This window comes from Pleurodeles waltl, chromosome 4_2, assembly GCF_031143425.1.
Source record: "Pleurodeles waltl isolate 20211129_DDA chromosome 4_2, aPleWal1.hap1.20221129, whole genome shotgun sequence".
Taxonomy (NCBI): Eukaryota; Metazoa; Chordata; class Amphibia; order Caudata; family Salamandridae; genus Pleurodeles; species Pleurodeles waltl.
In genome coordinates, this window is record NC_090443.1 from 880,443,340 (window position 1) to 880,461,810 (window position 18,471).

At 46.9% G+C, this 18,471-nt stretch overlaps 1 protein-coding gene and 1 long non-coding RNA gene across 2 annotated transcripts in view; one reads left to right on the forward strand and one right to left on the reverse strand.

Annotated features, from left to right (window-relative positions):
* SHISAL2A (shisa like 2A) overlaps positions 1-18,471 on the forward strand; it is a 354,318-nt gene that overhangs the window by 276,286 nt on the left and 59,561 nt on the right. The gene's annotated exons all lie outside the window — the stretch shown is intronic.
* The window catches only part of LOC138293438 (uncharacterized), a 53,071-nt gene that overhangs the window by 31,728 nt on the left and 2,872 nt on the right, over positions 1-18,471 (reverse strand). Inside the window, exon 2 of the long non-coding RNA XR_011203001.1 lies at positions 9,031-9,122. This is a non-coding gene — a long non-coding RNA (uncharacterized lncRNA). The remainder of the gene's footprint in view (positions 1-9,030; positions 9,123-18,471) is intronic.

Below are 18,471 nucleotides of genomic sequence, written 5' to 3' on the forward strand. Positions count from 1 at the left end.
AGATAGCACATCAGCGATATCATTATTCATACCTAGAATGTATATGGCCTTGAACATAATATTAAACTTCTATCACCCCAGGAGAAAAATCTTCAGCAGTTTCAAAAAATGTCTCATTGCGTGCTTTCTTGGAGTTCATCAAGTTGACCACAGTTTGATTATCTACATGTAAGACTACCCTCCAGTTAGCCAGCATCTTACCCTATACCACCAGAGCCACCACCAATGGAAAAAAAGCTCCAAAAAGGCAATACTATGTCCCTCTTTACGACTTTGGCTGTCTTTTTACAAGACTGCCAAAGCCGCGGGTGCCAAAGGACTGCCAATGCTAGCGGTCTTAAGACCGCCCCATTACGACTGCCGTCAGATGTCTGCCCGAAATTGGGAGAAAACCCGACAGCAGTCATCCTGGCGGTCAGTGGGGAGGAGGTGGTTCCACCACACCAAAAGGATGCAGCGCCCCGTATTATGACCCATAATAACGCATGGTTGTCTCCTGATGATGGGGCGCTGCTGGTGATAGAAGCACTGGGACCCGTCCCCTCCCGGACGACCTCCTCGATGGATGAGGTAAGTGAGCGCATGTGTGAGAGTGTGAGTGCGTGTGTGAGTGTCGTGAATGGGGGTAGGTGGGTGCGTATATGTTGGTGAAAGATGATGGATGGGGTGAGTGGGTGTGTGTGCGGTACAGAAGGGAGGGAGTGAATGGGTCTCTGTGGTGCGGAAGGGGACGTAAATGGATGCATGCGAGTGAGGGTAAGGGGGACGGGAATGTGGGCTGCAGGGGGGAGTGAATGTGGGTATGCACTGGAGGAGGTTAGGGGGAGTGAATGCGTGTGTCAGTGGTGTTTGTGTAAGTATGTCAGTGTGAATGGGTGTGTATGTTGCATTTGCGTGGGTGTGTATTTGTGTGTATAAGTGTGTGAGTGCATACGTGCACATATGTGGAAGTGTGTGCACGTGTATCCTGGCCACAAGAATGCTTATTCCTGTCGCCAAGATGCAAGACCGCCAGCTTTTTCAGGTGGTGCGACTGCCAGAAAAAAGCTGGCGGTCTCCTCTGTCATAATACTGCTAGCGGTATTATGGTGTCCGCTGGCTGAAGGTGCTTTAAAAGCTACAAAGTTCTCCAACAATCACCAGAACCACCTCTTTCCACCAAGAGAAAATCATCCAAATAGTGCATAACATGACACACCCCAGTCTGAAATTGGAAAAACCACTGCAAAAAAGTCTCAGACAGTGAACACAGTACAGTACATCGGAAACATCCTATGTATGTAAATAGAACTGTCAAACTGCAATCCCAACAAAGAAAAATCCTCCGGATGTACTGGCAAATGCCTGAAGGCAGATTGAATATCAGATTTCGCCATTTCCGCTCTGACTCCGCAAGACTTACCCAAGGCAATGGCCTCATCAATAGAAACATAATGAACCAGAGAGGCTTTTTGGGCTAGACATTTACAGATTCTCCTATGGGCCAAGACAAGTGATGAAGCAATCTAAATTCACCCTGCTGTTAATCTAGGGACCACACCCAAAGGGGGAATGGTCAAATCTGGGTGAGTCTAAAAACTAAAAGGCCCAACAATCCTTCCCTGAGCAAGCTCCTTATTGAGCTTGGCCCTCAGTAGTTCTGGATTCTCCAATGTAGACCTTACATTTTTTGCCAATCTCAGAACTTGGGCCTTTGATAACACAAATGAAAACCATCCAAAAAACCCCAGTGCAAACACTTAGCTTCCTCCTACTTTGGATAGGACTGCATAGGGCCCTTTTTCTACCACCTGCTGCATCTCACCTCTTCCCCTAAACCCTCCCCCTTCTAGTATTTCACTGTCACCCCTACTGAGCCCTCCCACACAACACTTGACAATAGATGCTTCCCCCGCAGTTGGAGCAGTCATGTCTAACTTTACATTGGAAGTGTGTACATGCCCGTCTTTTGACCCATTTTGGGGAAGATGCCCTCTCCCGAAACTCCCCACCCCCAGTTGGGTGGGGCACCCCTGAAAGAGCTTGTATTACAATAGCAAACACTAGCAGTGTGGACCACCGAGGCATTCTTAGCCGTGCAACACCATTGCATCCAGAGTTCATTATCTATCTCCCCCACTCCTTCTCTAAATTAACTGCTAATCTGGTTTGAAATTCCTTGCATTACCAAAACCAACCAAAACCCCCATAGTTCATCTGCGCCTTCTGCACCACATCCATACATTTGAAAAAAGAGCAACGCATGCCTCCAGATGCCACTCACAGTACACAGTTGCAAAGATTAAGAAGGAGGAAGTCCAATTCTCTATTGTAGTGGGCACCTTTGACCTATGTGCTCTTCCTCATTTGAGCACTTCTTCGTCTGTACCTCCCTGTGCAACAGCTTGAAAACGTCCACAAATTCCCCTTTGCAGATCTTATCCTTCCTTTATTTCCTGGGTGAGATGCACCCCCAGAGGTATACACACCTCCATATACAGCAATTTCTTATTCTTGATACTACCTCCTGAAACACCGCCATTGCCTTTGCCTGTCTTATCACTTCCTGTGGTTGACACTGATTCCCTGCTCGGCTTACCATCACCCTTTGCAGTATCGGGTTTGTCAGCTATATTCTCTTCCTCAATCATTTGTGTCACCAAGTCCTTACCTCCATTCCCAGAGGTATCACTTGGTGGAGCTTTACCTGGAGTATTTACCACTGACACAGACACTACCCTAACAACTTTGGACCTGTCCACCACCATAGGAATTCCCCAAACTACTCTCTGCTTACCTCTAGGGACCGATGGATGCTGCTCTTGATTTGTCCTAGTGTTCTCCACTCCCCTGCTAGACCGGCTTCTGGACCACCTTCTAAAAAACAGCAACACTCCTCCTGGTGTTAACAGTCCACCCACCCCAGACGCCATTGTTTTCACTAACGGAGTACCAGCTTCCTCCTCCAATATTTTGCCTTCCTCCAAACAACCCTCTTCATCATATTCTAACATTTTGTCCTGACACCCTGTTATACCTGCAAAGCCAGCAACGCCCCTGGCAACGCTTGGCTGCTTTCCGTCATTGCATCACCTTCTGGTTCCACTGCAGCAAAAATGGGCTCCCACAACGATGAGCAAGTCACTCTGGAACCTGCTCTCACTTTGACAGGCGCCCAGAGTGTTCTCCGACCCCCACTGGCATCCGTACAGCACTGATGCCTGAAACATTGTGCTGCCGCTGGCCATTCTCCTCCAAGCCAGCTAGCCTGAAGGAGTTGTCACACCCCGGCTTCCTAAGCAGTTCACTGTCCTCTGCCTGACCCATAAGACCGCCACTCTCCAAATAAGGCAAATCCATAACCTATGACTCCCACCTTCCTCCCCAACCACCTACACTAATCCCCTATTCCTATTGCCCCTAAATAACTATTTGCCTCATGAAGAACTCCATTTCCCGCTGCCCATCTCTGCACTTTCTTTATCATGGGGCTGACACAGCTGGGGACCAAATGTTGGGTAGGGTTAGTCCATACCCCAGCATTAAATGGAGGCCCATTACCTAACAAAATCACCCTGGACCACTTCTACTGCTTGCCCGATGCCCTCCTTTTCATCCCATTCAATTTTAATGATTGAATCAGTAAAAACAGTGGGCGCTGCCCTGCTAGCAAGCACTCCACAGTTCTTTTCCTCTAACATGGCGCGCAGCTTCCAGTCAGCTGCTAACACGACAAGAGCTGCCACAACACCTCCACACTGCGCCACTGGATTCAAGCTAGCCCTAGCTGATGAAGGGTGATACTCTTCCTAGGATGCTTGTTTCCGGTCCAGGGAGGACCTGGCTAGGCAGTTCGGGCTGGACTGTTCCCATGAGGAACAGGGTCAAGGCTGATTTACATATGGCTGGGTCCAGACTGGGGTGGCGTGGTGAGCAAAAAAACAATGGATTAAACCCAGATCTTTGTGACTGGAGGTGAATGTTTGATTTGCTCTGTATTCCATCCATCATCTGCTATTTTTGCAACACCTGCAGCGGCATCCTCCTTACAAACGTCCACCACTGGCACGAGCACATCATCACGATAATGCCCCTGCCGGGGATCATGTGCCACCACAACCTCCACGGGGAGACCTCTTCCTCATCCCCGATGTGCTCCGTCAGTAACGCGCCTGATCTTGGCACCAGCCTACGGCTTCCCCTCCCCTCACCACAGCTGGGCCACTTCTGACTACAGGCAACAATGTGGGCTCCGCAACATCATCCCTGACAGAATCTGGCGCAGGTACTGAACACACCCACCTCCCGGTCACGCTCTTCTGTTTGAACTCCTTTGGTTTTTGAGCCGGTGAGGTACAGCCAAAAACCTAAGCAGCCGCTCCCTATGCAGATGCCCTTTTAGGGTCTTTTAATCCCACCCATATCTGTTCCGCACCCCCTCCTGAAGCAAGTCCTCCCTGCCTTCTTCCTGAAAAACCTTAACGGCCTGCAACGCTCTACTGACAGCAGCCATGATTAAATTAAGAACTACAAATACCACTAAGGCCACCAATAATATCAAACATTACTCTGGCCTATGTACACTGTCTGCGATGTCAGTAACTAACCATGCCCTGCACCTGGGTGTGACAATCCACAAAGAGGCCGCCCAGACCCTTAACCCCCTTAAAAAACGCTTCCTACATCTCTCCCACTATGATACCTAACTCAATGGCAACCCTGGAGCACTGTGGCATGCACCATATCTCCTGACTAGACCACACACCCCACAATAACCCATTGTACACTGATAATCTTCAGTTAGTGTTAGTTCCTCTCTCAGAGTTCTGGGGCTTGCTAACACCCTCACGTCCCCCCACCCTCTGCTCAAGCTGGTAGAGTAGGGGGTTTGCGATGCCACTGAGCACAAGTATATTCTGTCTTCAGTTCTGCCTGCAGTTCACCAAAACTACAAACAGAGGAAGTACATTTAAACAGGCTAATTTAATCTTACTTCAACCACCCAGCAGTACTTATTACATTCACGGATGACACATCTGAAACAAAGCACAACTTCAACATGCACCTTTTTAGAAAGGAACAAATGTGTCTTTTAAGCCTACGCATTCCCTACCAAGTGCTCTCACTTAAAATGTTTGCTTGTTTGACTGTCTGTCTTTGTTAATTCATGATATCTGTTAACAAGATATTGTAGGATAAATGTTATCTTTTAACAGAATGAGGTGCTATCCACTGTGCTTCATTCTAAAGGAGGTTAGCATTAGTTCAGCCCCAACTCTATGCTTAATTACATAGCTCAATTTCACAATTTATGAAGTGCATGTATAAAATAGTGTGTGTTGTAAGAGTAGTTTATTATTTACTATTGTTGCTTCTTTTTTGCTTCCTGTGTTTTCAATCAATACTGGGTAGTGCTTAGCTTTCTCTCGTTTTTTCTTGTAGTGTGAGACATTATATTTTGTCTAATTCATGTCTAATTGTTAAGATGTTGGTCTTTGAAGCTGACTTTTTTGGGCTTGCAGACAACACATATAATGAAGGCAAACCAAATATACACACAGAAATGGGTAGGTGCAATTTAAACATGCTTTCTCCTTTGTGAAAAAAAATAACCCTTTCTAGCCCTACTTTGCCTTCTCCTTTTCCACCGTTTTACCATGTATCTCAACATTAGGGCATTCTGTATAAAGGCAAATATATTTTGACCTGCAGCTTCCCTCTCTTTGCATCATCAACTGATAAACATTGTCTTTTCTGTTATTATCTTCTATATTTCCATATCCATCCCCCACTGCTTACCAGTGAGAAAGTGTAGAACAGGTGTCTCCAACCAGTCAATCAGGAGCTACCAGTAGCTCTTCAGAGTAGCTCCAACCTTGAGTTTATTTTTGAATAAGCACATGGGTACATTTTTCTTTTAACGTTAAGAGATATCTGTGTTTACCTTACATTGTTGTCATTAGGCTGCAGATAGTGAGCAGTGCCCAGTCAGACTTTTGACCCAGACTGGGGCACAGTTGTGAAGACTTGAGGCACTGAAGTATTTAACCCTTACATAAAAGTTCTTGTTTGGAGTATGAGAACAAATGGATGTTTCTGAATGTTTTTCAATAGGAGAACATTAAAATGAAAAGTTACCTTAATAATCAAATCTTCATTTTTAATTTTCTTCCATTACAAAGTGTCACATTTACACGCAGCAGACCTTTTGCTCCCAGTGCCACTAGACACTGTGCCATATTTATACCTGAAAAATAGTCATTTTTAGATGGGAGAAATTTACAGTGAAGAAAACTTTCTCTATGAAACATTAAGTCTTAGGCCCTCATCATGACACTGGCAGTAAAAACCACTTACCACTGGGGCTACCAGCCGTCTGCCATATTATGACCACAGCTGGATTTCTGCCACAAGGTTGGCAGAAATCTGTCTGTGGCCATACCGGTGGATAGCGGTAAGGTGGTGCTGCTACCACCAGCAGTGCCACACCAGTAGACCGCCGCCAGCCGTATTATGACCAATAATACGGCCTGCCAGTGTTCTGCTGGCAGGCGCTGCTGGCGGTAGCAGCGCCCCCTCCCGTCTCCTGCTGGAGGACCCCCTAGATCCAGGTAAGTCGGGTCTCCGACAGGGGAGGGGGGTGTTGTGTGGGGGTGTGTTAATGTATGTGTATGCGTGAATGCGGGTGTGTGTTAAGTGTTGAATGCGTGTGTGTATGTACGGATGTGTGAGTGTGTGTGTGTTGTGAAATGTGAATGCGTGTCTGCGTGTATGTTTGGAAGTGTGTGCGGATTTGTGTGTGATTGGATGTATGCATGTGTGTATGTATGTGTGAACGAGTGCGTGTATGCGTGTGTGTGTGAAGGGGGGGTGTGGATGTAGAGGGGTGGTGGGCAACTGGAGAGGTGGGGGGTAACTAAAGAGGTGAGGGGAGACCCCTATCAGTGACAGGGAAGGAATTCCCTGTCACTGATATGACCTACCGCCATGGTTTTCATAGCATTACGAACGCCACAAAAACCATGGCGGTAGGTAGGGTCATAATCCCACAGGCAGAACAATGGCGGGCGCTGGGCTGGAGATGGATATCTCCAGCCCGGTGGCTGTTACCACCATGGTGGTCGGAGTGGTACATTGGCGGATTGGCTTCAGCCAACCCGCTAATGTCATAATATGGCAGTAAGTACCGCCAGCATGTTGGCGGGCCTTACCGCCACATTATCGCCGACCGCCGGGGTCGTAATGACCCCCTCAATGTCTTTCTCAACTTTAAACATCTTACTGTTTTATGAAGCATTTTTCTTCACTTAAAATTCCCCCCATTTAAACAAATGTGTTTTTCTTTTGTAAATATGCACTGTGTCTACAGGCCACTGGGAGCAAGATGCCTGGTGTTTGTGCCACTTGGAAATGGGAGAAAATTTAAATGATGAAATCCATATAAACAAGGTCAATCCTTCAGTTTAGTTTACTGGACACAGTGCCATATTAATAAGTGAAAAATAAAACCACTATTTTAAGGGGAGAAATTTAAAGTGCAGAAACATGTTTGATAATCAGAACATTTTTGCCCAACTTTTTTCTGCACTTTAAATTTCTGCCATTAAAAAACAAATGGTCTGATGATTGTGTTATACATGTAACGGTGCCACATATAATGAAAGGTATGTCTTGTGCATACAGGATGCAGTCTCTCAGTCACTCATAACCATATATATATATCCCATTCATGTGCACACATATCCATACATCCCAAAGACCACACTCTCACTGATGCACATGGCAGCCCTGACATATGACCCTAGTCAAAATAGTTTGTTCAAACCATAGTATCTGGCTATATAGACATTAAGCTTAAGGTCAATTAAGCTGGGGGTGAGGGGCATCTAATTACAATGCATGAGTTGCTTAGCCTTCACTAGTTCACTATGATTTTCACGGAACACAAGTATCTTTCACTACATAAAAGTTTGGAGACCCCTGATTTAGAACTTGGCATCTCCTTTGAATTTTCTGTCCTCTGTTGGTGGGGTGACAATATGGCTAAAGTTTCTCTCCTTTTCCATTCTAAACAGTTCCCTTCAGTCATGACTGATCCCTGCCCATTTTACATTAAACTACACTTAAACCCATGCTGATCTTCAAAAACCGAAGAAGACCCATTTCAGCTGTCTAATATATCCTTAGAGCCCGTTGTAGCGTTAAAGGCGCGGGCCTATAACAAGGGAGCAGCACGGCCATGGCAATGAGTCAGTCCTGATTGCAGCTCTTGATAACTTTAGAATGGAGTTGGATGATTATGGTGTTGGAACTCTAGTACTATTTGACCTGTCAATGGAGTTCAGCACCATTGATTCACTCCATTTTGATGGAGTGTCTAGAAGACTTTGCTACACTCCTTCTTTTTTCATCAGTTCCAATAAACTTTGATTCCATTTCTTCCAGTCCCTGTTGTTTCACATGGTTATGTTTATTTCTCATTTACTTGATATTTATGTTGAGCCTTTGGCTCCAATCATCTACTCTCTTTGAAACACCTTCCAATGTACATTGGAAACAGAGAGCTGATCATCAATAACAGTGCCTCCAAATCAAAGGCATAGTCCTTCCAACAGTGTCGGATGTGGATGTGAGCCAGCTGGCTTAAGCTAAATGAGGACCCTGAGATCATGATGGCGATATATTCTTGCTCCTTCTAAAGTTACAGGCCTAACAAATGTAGGCCTTGCCCCTCCCCTGTTGAGGCAATATGTTATCCAACATTCAGGTTTAAAGCAAATTTTGCCCTCACAATTCAAAGCTCGACTGTGGTGTCTACCTGCACTGGCTTCAAGAAAATCCTCCTGTATCTTAACCACAATGACAAAAGGATAGTATTGCTAGCAACAACTGCTGGATCCAGCTGGACAATGTAAATTCTCTATGCCCAGCTGATTGGCAAAGCCAGTCTTCAATCTCCTGTTTTGATATCTCTTTATTGGCTCAATCTCAGGGAATGTGTCATCTTTAAAGCCATGTGGATTCTAAGCAAAATGAACATCTGTTCCTTACCTTTTTATTAAAAGCAGGATTCAGCAGTGTGCACTCACAGCTCTCAGGTGTCCAAACACAGCTCTCATGATTATTCCTAGATTTAGGATATTCTGCAATGGAGTAAGACATTTCTTTGAATGTGCCTTGAAAGTATAGAACACTTTACTGTACACCATTCAGCACACTCCCCTACTCCTAACAATTAGCTGTAGATAAAACATTCCTCTTAACCAAGCTGCAATTTTGGGCTAATATGTTTGACTCATCCTAGTTCCAAGGGGGTATATCAGTTTACAAGCTCTTAACATTAAACTAGCTCTCTATAATATGCTATTAACACGTCATCAGAGAGGTGTGCATTATTTCACCACGGTGCATGTTGGGCAGTTTACACAAACTCTGCTAATCTTTTATTCTCTGTATATGCATAGATCTGTTCAGTGTAGTTATGGGTGTTAGAACAGAATATCAGAAACAAACGTATTGTGGGCAAAATATAGGGCCTCATTATGATCCTGGCGGGCGGCGGAGGCCGCCCGCCAGGATGCCGCCGTCCAAAATACCGCACCGCGGTCAAAAGACCGCGGCGGGTATTACAAGTTTTCCCCTGGGCTGGCGGGCGGTTGCTGAAAAACCGCCCGCCAGCCCAGGGGAAAACGACCTTCCCACGAGGATGCCGGCTCGTAATCGAGCCGGCGGAGTGGGAAGGTGCGACGGGTGCAGTGGCACCCGTCGCGTATTTCAGTGTCTGCAAGGCAGACACTGAAATACTTTGCGGGGCCCTCTTACGGGGGCCCCTGCCGTGCCCATGCCATTGGCATGGGCACGGCAGGGGCCCCCAGGGGCCCCGCGACCCCCCCTACCGCCATCCTGTTCATGGCGGCTTTCCCGCCATGAACAGGATGGCGGTAGGGGGGGTCAGAATCCTCATGGCTGCGGAGCGCGCTGCGCAGCCAAGGAGGATTCAAACGAGCAGCGGAAAGTCAGCGGGAGACCGCTGACTTTCCGCTTCTGAACGCGGCTGAACCGCCGCGGTCAGAATGCTCGTTGGAGCACCGCCAGCCTGTTGGCGGTGCTCCCGTGGTCGGTGGCCCTGGCGGCCACCGGCCGCCAGGGTCAGAATGACCCTCATAGTGTCAATAATATTGAGGACAAAAATATCATGAAGGTAAGTTTCTATAGGTAAGCAAAGTTTTACTATATATAACCTTGACAATATATATATATCTTCGGTTAAGAATAGTAAATCTAAATTTACCTATTGCGCTTACCTTCTCAATATGTTGGTCCTCGATATTTTTGACACAATATTCTGTCTACACAGTGTTTTTTTCTGATAATCTTTCAGTGATCTGTAATTATGAATCTGTATGAGTGAGGCTAATATAATTATATGGCAGTCATACCTAAGCTACTGAGTGTGTGCTAAAGACAACATGTAGTGGGAGTGCCTACATTTTGATTGTGGCACAAACCCAGTTCCTTTTTTTGGTTGGTAAACTCATACCATTTTGATTAAGGTATACCAACACAAATATTGACCAGTCTGCATAAAACAAGCAATGTTCTCAAGTCATCAGAGAAGGTCGATGCAAAATAACTGTTACCTGCATTTTCTGTCAGTAGAATAGCAGATGGAGAAGCGATTGACCATTCTGAGGTGCACCTATAAAAATATTTCAGGCCTGCTGTAAACATTTATGGGAACATAAAACTTTACATTATTTTGTTACACTATGACATCACTGTTAGAAATGGGGTCTCTAGTGGGCAGAGGTATACACCCTTGGCCAAGTAGGGACCACAATCCTAGTCAGGGTAAGTCACAACACAATCCAAATTATTCTATGCTCACCCTCCGGTAACTTGGCACGGAACAGTCAGACTTAATTTAGAAGGCAATGTGTAAAGTATTTCTGCAATACATCATACAGTAACACAGTGAAAACTCCACAAAAATACACCACACAGGTTTAAAAAGATAGAGAATATTTATCTTAATAAAATACTGTTGAAATGATGAAAATCCAATGAAACACAGTAGCTCCCACTGGGGCTATCACAGCGTCATTGATGGAGTCGCAATAATCCAAAACTCCGGTGCCAGAGTCGCACTGACCCCCAGGTACAGTATTGTAAGGAAATGCCTCCTTGGCATGGTTACCCCCTGACTTTTTGCCTTTGCTGATGCTATGTTTTGAATTGAAAGTGTGCTGAGGCCTGCTAACCAGGCCCCAGCACCAGTGTTCTTTCCCTAACCTGTACTTTTGATTCCACAATTGGCACACCCTGGCACCCAGATAAGTCCCTTGTAACTGGTACCTCTGGTACCAAGGGCCCTGATGCCAGGGAAGGTCTCTAAGGGCTGCAGCATGTATTATGCCACCCTGGAGACCCCTCACTCAGCACAGACACACTGCTTACCAGCTTGTGTGTGCTAGTGAGAACAAAATGAGTAAGTCGACATGGCACTCCCCTCAGGGTGCCATGCCAGCCTCTCACTGCCTATGCAGTATAGGTAAGACACCCCTCTAGCAGGCCTTACAGCCCTAAGGCAGGGTGCACTATACCATAGGTGAGGGTACCAGTGCATGAGCACTGTGCCCCTACAGTGTCTAAGCAAAACCTTAGACATTGTAAGTGCAGGGTAGCCATAAGAGTATATGGTCTGGGAGTCTGTTTTACACGAACTCCACAGCACCATAATGGCTACACTGAAAACTGGGAAGTTTGGTATCAAACTTCTCAGCACAATAAATGCACACTGATGCCAGTGTACATTTTATTGTAAAATACACCACAGAGGGCACCTTAGAGGTGCCCCCTGAAACTTAACCGACTATCTGTGTAGGCTGACTGGTCCCAGCAGCCTGCCACACTAGAGACATGTTGCTGGCCCCATGGGGAGAGTGCCTTTGTCACTCTGAGGCCAGTAACAAAGCCTGCACTGGGTGGAGATGCTAACACCTCCCCCAGGCAGGAGCTGTAACACCTGGCGGTGAGCCTCAAAGGCTCACCCCTTTGTCACAGCACCGCAGGACACTCCAGCTAGTGGAGTTGCCCGCCCCCTCCGGCCCTGGCCCCCACTTTTGGCGGCAAGGCCGGAGAAAATAATGAGAATAACAAGGAGGAGTCACTGGCCAGTCAGGACAGCCCCTAAGGTGTCCTGAGCTGAGGTGACTCTAACTTTTAGAAATCCTCCATCTTGCAGATGGAGGATTCCCCCAATAGGATTAGGGATGTGACCCCCTCCCCTTGGGAGGAGGCACAAAGAGGGTGTACCCACCCTCAGGGCTAGTAGCCATTGGCTACTAACCCCCCAGACCTAAACACGCCCTTAAATTTAGTATTTAAGGGCTCTCCCTGAACCTAGAAACCAGATTCCTGCAACAACAAGAAGAAGGACTGCCTAGCTGAAAACCCCTGCAGAGGAAGACCAGAAGACAACAACTGCCTTGGCTCCAGAAACTCACGGGCCTGTCTCCTGCCTTCCAAAGAACTCTGCTCCAGCGACGCCTTCCAAAGGGACCAGCGACCTCTGAATCCTCTGAGGACTGCCCTGCTTCGACGACGACAAGAAACTCCCGAGGACAGCGGACCTGCTCCAAAAAGACTGCAACTTTATCCAAAGGAGCAGCTTTAAAGAACCCTGCAATCTCCCCGCAAGAAGCGTGAGACTTGCAACACTGCACCCGGCGACCCCGACTCGGCTGGTGGAAAACCAACACCTCAGGGAGGACCCCCGGACTACTCTACGACTGTGAGTACCAAAACCTGTCCCCCCTGATCCCCCACAGCGCCGCCTGCAGAGGGAATCCCGAGGCTTCCCCTGACCGCGACTCTCTGAAACCTAAGTCCCGACGCCTGGAAAAGACCCTGCACCCGCAGCCCCCAGGACCTGAAGGACCGGACTTTCACTGCAGAAGTGACCCCCAGGAGTCTCTCTCCCTTGCCCAAGTGGAGGTTTCCCCGAGGAAGCCCCCCCTTACCTGCCTGCAGCGCTGAAGAGATCCATTGATCTCTCATTGACTTCCATTGCGAACCCGACGCTTGTTCTAACACTGCACCCGGCCGCCCCCGCGCCGCTGAGGGTGAAATTTCTGTGTGGGCTTGTGTCCCCCCCGGTGCCCTACAAAACCCCCCTGGTCTGCCCTCCGAAGACGCGGGTACTTACCTGCTGGCAGACTGGAACCGGGGCACCCCCTTCTCTCCATTGAAGCCTATGCGTTTTGGGCACCACTTTGAACTCTGCACCTGACCGGCCCTGAGCTGCTGGTGTGGTAACTTTGGGGTTGCTCTGAACCCCCAACGGTGGGCTACCTTGGACCAAGAACTGAACCCTGTAAGTGTCTTACTTACCTGGTAAAACTAACAAAAACTTACCTCCCCCAGGAACTGTGAAAATTGCACTGTGTCCACTTTTAAAATAGCTATTTGTGAATAACTTGAAAAGTATACATTCAATTGAAATGATTCAAAGTTCCTAATGTACTTACCTGCAATACCTTTCAAACAAGATATTACATGTTAAATTTGAACCTGTGGTTCTTAAAATAAACTAAGAAAATATATTTTTCTATACAAAACCTATTGGCTGGATTTGTCTCTGAGTGTGTGTACCTCATTTATTGTCTATGTGTATGTACAACAAATGCTTAACACTACTCCTTGGATAAGCCTACTGCTCGACCACCCTACCACAAAATAGAGCATTAGTATTATCTATTTCTACCACTATTTTACCTCTAAGGGGAACCCTTGGACTCTGTGCATGCTATTCCTTACTTTAAAATAGCACATACAGAGCCAACTTCCTACAAGTATCTTTTGGAAATGAAGAACTAGGATGTCACATGGAGTCGGAAAGAGGTGTTGCCTGAGACGGTGTGGCGCCAGTCCCTTATGGCTTCCAAGGAGATGAAGCGTTGGTTCCGCGCCGCAGGGCAGGTGGAGGTGAGATATTGGTTCCGTTCGGATGCAGGGGTAGCTGATGTGATATCGTTCGTGATGCGTCAAATCCTTGTGACCCGGTGGGGTCGCTGGTTCCGGTCCGTCAGGACATGAAGTGTCAACTTTGCAGTGTCACGATGACCCTGAGTGGCAACAGTGGAATCACGGCAACATCGGACTTGCGTTGCAGCCACGGTTATTGCGTGAGGAAAGGTCCATGGAGTGGAAGCAGGCTGTGGCATTACAGGCGTCACTGAAGTCGTTCCGGAGTTGCCGGAGTCGGGTACAAGCAAAAAGCTAGTAGTTGAAGCCTTTGCTGTCCCTGGGACTTCAGAACAGGAGGCAAGCTCAATCCAAGCCCTTGGAGAGCACTTGTGGGGAAAAGCAGAGTCCTTCCAGCACAGTCAGAGGTCAGCAGGGCAGTAGGGCAACAGCAGTGCAGCAGTCCTTCTCAGCAAAGCAGTCCAGAGAGTCCTTTGGGCAGCCAAGCAGGTCTTCTGACAGAGTTCAAGTGCAACTCCAGAAGTGTCTGAGTTGGTGGAGTCAGAGACCCAGGTTATATACCCAAAGGTTCCTTTGAAGTGGGGGAGACTTCAAAGAGTGTTTTTGAAGTGCACAAATTCCTCCTTCAGCCCAGTCCTGTCATCCAGGGTCAGTGTGAGGGTTATCAGTCCTTTCTGTGAGGGCAGGCCACTGGCTTTGAAATATAAGTGTCAGGCTCTCCACCCTTCCAGGCCAGGAAGACCCATTCAGTATGCAGATGAGTGTCCTGTGTTTGTGGTTGTCTGGTTGAAATGCACAAGGGAGCTGTCAACCAGCACAGACCAGATTTTGATTGGAGACAGGCTGTAAGACACAGATGGTTTAAAGTGCAGAGAAATGCTCACTTTCTAGAAGTGGCATTTCTAAAATAGTAATATAAATAGTAATATAAATTCCAACCTCACCAATAATAATTTTTTATTACAATTATGGCCAATCTAAATGTGACCTGGTTACCCTTTTAAATCCTAATCTACCACTCAAAAAGTATATTAGGGCAGTCCTAATGCTAGTCTATGAAAGGAGCATGCCTCACAATAGTGGAAAACGACTTTAGGAGCTTTTCACTACCGGGACAAATAAAACACATAAGTACATGTCCTGCCTTTACCTACATAGCACCTTGCCCTATGGGTTACCTAGGGCTCACCTTAGAGGTGACTTATATGTAGAAAAAGACAGGTTTAAGGCTCTGCAAGTACTTTTAACTGCCAAATCGAAGTGGCAGTGAAACTGCACACACAGGCCTTGCAGTGGCAGGCCTGAGACATGGTGAAGGGGCTACTTATGTTAGTGGCACAATCAGTGCTGCGGCCCACTGGTAGCATTTAATTTACAGGCCCTGGGCACATGTAGCTCACTTTACTAGGGAGTTACAAATAAATCAAATATGCCAATTGGGTATGAACCAATGCTACCATGTCATGTCTAGAGGAAAGAGAATATGCATTTTAGCACTAGTTAGCAAGGTAAAGTGCACAGAGTCAAAAAAAAACAGCAAAAACAGTGTCAGAAAAGAGGAGGGAGGCGGTCAAAAAGTTGGGGGAGGACCATCCTAAGGCTGTCAGGTCTGACAGTCACCACATGGAGAGTGGAGCGATTTACATTGGCAACAAAGCAACAAGTGCAATAATGTATAAAATATGTGTGGGTGGATAGGATGCATAGCCTAATGATAGAAAGTTACTGTGGTGTTAATTGTCTAAACAATACTGCAGGTAGTGCTCAGCGACCTACGGGCAGGCAGGGGCTACTGTGCCACAGCCACTGGGCCTGGGGTCATTTGTCTATACTGTCCCCTCCTCAAACTGGGCCAAGTACAACCCTTTCCAGTCTTGAGCCTGGCTGCTTCTGGCGCTGGCTCCCTTCTCATCTCTGTCAGTCTCTAGGCAGTATGGACCTTGGAGACTTGGTGTGCCCAAAGCCTCTAGTGAATACTCTATCAGTCATGCTGGGGCAGCCCATGATAGAGGTGGTTCTTCAGTCCTCTTCCACAGTGTTAGGGCTCTGGTGATCAAGGGGGAATGCTTTTAGGGGCATAACAAAAGCAGTACAAATAGGCTTTTCAGTTCCTCAGGCTTTTCAGTTTCTCAGGCTCACTTGGAATGTAGTGCCTCAAGGTGAGGGCCTCAAGCTTCAAAGAAGAATAGTCCACATGGCAACACTTGGAGTCAGTGCCACAACACCCACTCACTAAGGGGTACTCTAGGTCTGCACTACTGGTTTGCAGTCTTCACCTTACAGGCATCTGGAACTGCATGATGTGGCAGTGCTGTGATCACTCTTTCTGGGGTTGCAAGCATGCAGCTGGTGCCGCAAGGCAAATGTTGATCCCTGCTTCAGTCGGGCCCTTCTCCGTCTTGGCTGCACTGACTAGGATGACATGAGTGGGTGCTCAGTTATGCCTCAGAACCACCACACAGTCCTACAAAGATCTCTGAGAATGGTTCACAACATTGATCACGTAAGTCACACATTTAGTGATTCTCTAGTGAATGGACTTATGCAGCAGGGTCAAGAGCCCCCTCCCAGTGGCCAGCTCCTCCTACAGGGGGGGGGCTTGCTTGTTCCTCTTCACTCAAGAAGGACTCCATGGGTTCCTAGAACATGCTAGGCACTTCATCCTCCAGGTTATACTCTAGGTGATGTCCCCTCACATCTAGGAAGCTGGCTGTCAGGCAGACACCAGCCATGATTGCACAGGAGTCCTATTGGCACTCTGTGGAGCACCCAGTTTTGGTCAGATACAACTTCAGTCAGGCCAACCAGTTTGGCACACATCCTCAAGCATTTCAATACCAATGACTGGGATGACATATGAGGCTGCTCATGCACACTTCAGAAGTGCTGCAGTACTTTGAATATCTCTGGAAATGATCCACAACATTGATCATAGCAGTCACACAGTTAGTGAGTCTCTGGTGGATGATCCCTTGCACCAGGGCCAACTGCTCCTTTCCCTCTTCCAACAGGGTGGCCTTGCTCCTTCCTCCTCACTCAGGTAGGACTTCTTGGGTTCCTAGGACAGTCTCCAGGTGATGTCCTCTCAGCCCTAGGAAGCTGGCTGCAAGGCAGATACCAACCCTGAATAGACAGTACTCCTCTGGGTACTCTGTGGTGCACCTCCTCTGTGGCTAAATAGAACTTGGAACTGGAACAATAAATAGGTCTGCAGTTCCCATTTTTATAAAGAGTTGGAAGAACAGGAGGTGGCTTTTCTGTCTGACTTCTCAAAACTGGTATGGACTTTTTCACATGTCCCTCTCAGGTTTTCCTCTTTTGTCTCAAGTGATGCACTTCGCAACATGTTTGTCTCTACGTTGGATCACCCATATCAAAGACACAAAGAGGTGTGAGCAGTCTGCACCTGACTATTAACAACCACATTTGACAGTAAGCAGGGAGGGAGAAAAAAGCCTGGTCCGTTTCTAAAGGTATCATTATGTACTGACACAGAAACTGCAATCTCATTCATCACCCCAGCCATTCACCAAATGGAAGAATGAGGAATAGTAATCAGCAGTGTCAGTATCACAAAGAACATAACCAAATTTCTAAGGAGAAAACTGTCTCTTCTTTCCCCACTTCAGTGTCTGGGTTCCCTCCCTCTCGTAAGAATTCCAGAAATACACCTCCACTATCTGGGAGCCTGTGACAGACAGTAGTCCTCTTGTCACTATAGAGGGTATTCTTACCGCCAGACAGGACCAGCCCATTAGTATACTAGGTGAACAAGAAACGAGAAGTTGGGGTCAAAAATATGAAAACCATGATACCAGATACTTGGAGTTAGGCATGCAGTTCAAAGGTCTCAGCTGTACTCCGTGTGGGGGGCATTGCCGTCTTAACACATATGTTTTAAATAGATGCATTTTTTAGCACATTGATAAACATCAACACAATGGAAATCAAATAAATTAATTTTAATAGATGGTGTTTCAAGAAAAACTTGTTTTAAAATCTTTCGGTCTCATTTAGGGTTTGATAGCGCAGAACCCCCGACATAAATTGGCAGACACCCCACCCCACCAAATGTTCTGTTCCTTTGTCCCTATTTAAAGGTGGGAGAACCACTTCTTGTGTGCATGTGAAGCCCCCAGCCATCTGTACAGGTACGCAGACTGAAGCAGCATCCCTTTTGACGTAGGAAGTCAGTGTTCCATTGATCAATTAGGTGGGTCCTAATTGAGTTTGAGTTTATAAAGCGCACAAATGCCCTAGGGCAACATACTACATCCAACAGCAACCAAAAACGAACTAAAATGCAGAGGTTATAGAGATTCTGCGAACAACCATGTTTTCAACTGTATGCGATAGGAAGCTAAATCTTCTTGCCGTTTAAGTGTCAAAGGCAATCCAGTCCAGAGGTGACCAGTAACATGAATGAAACTACGACCTCCCTTGGTCACTTTCGTAATCCTAGGAATCTTAACTGTTCTTGCTGTGGCGGATTAAAGCGGTCTTGGT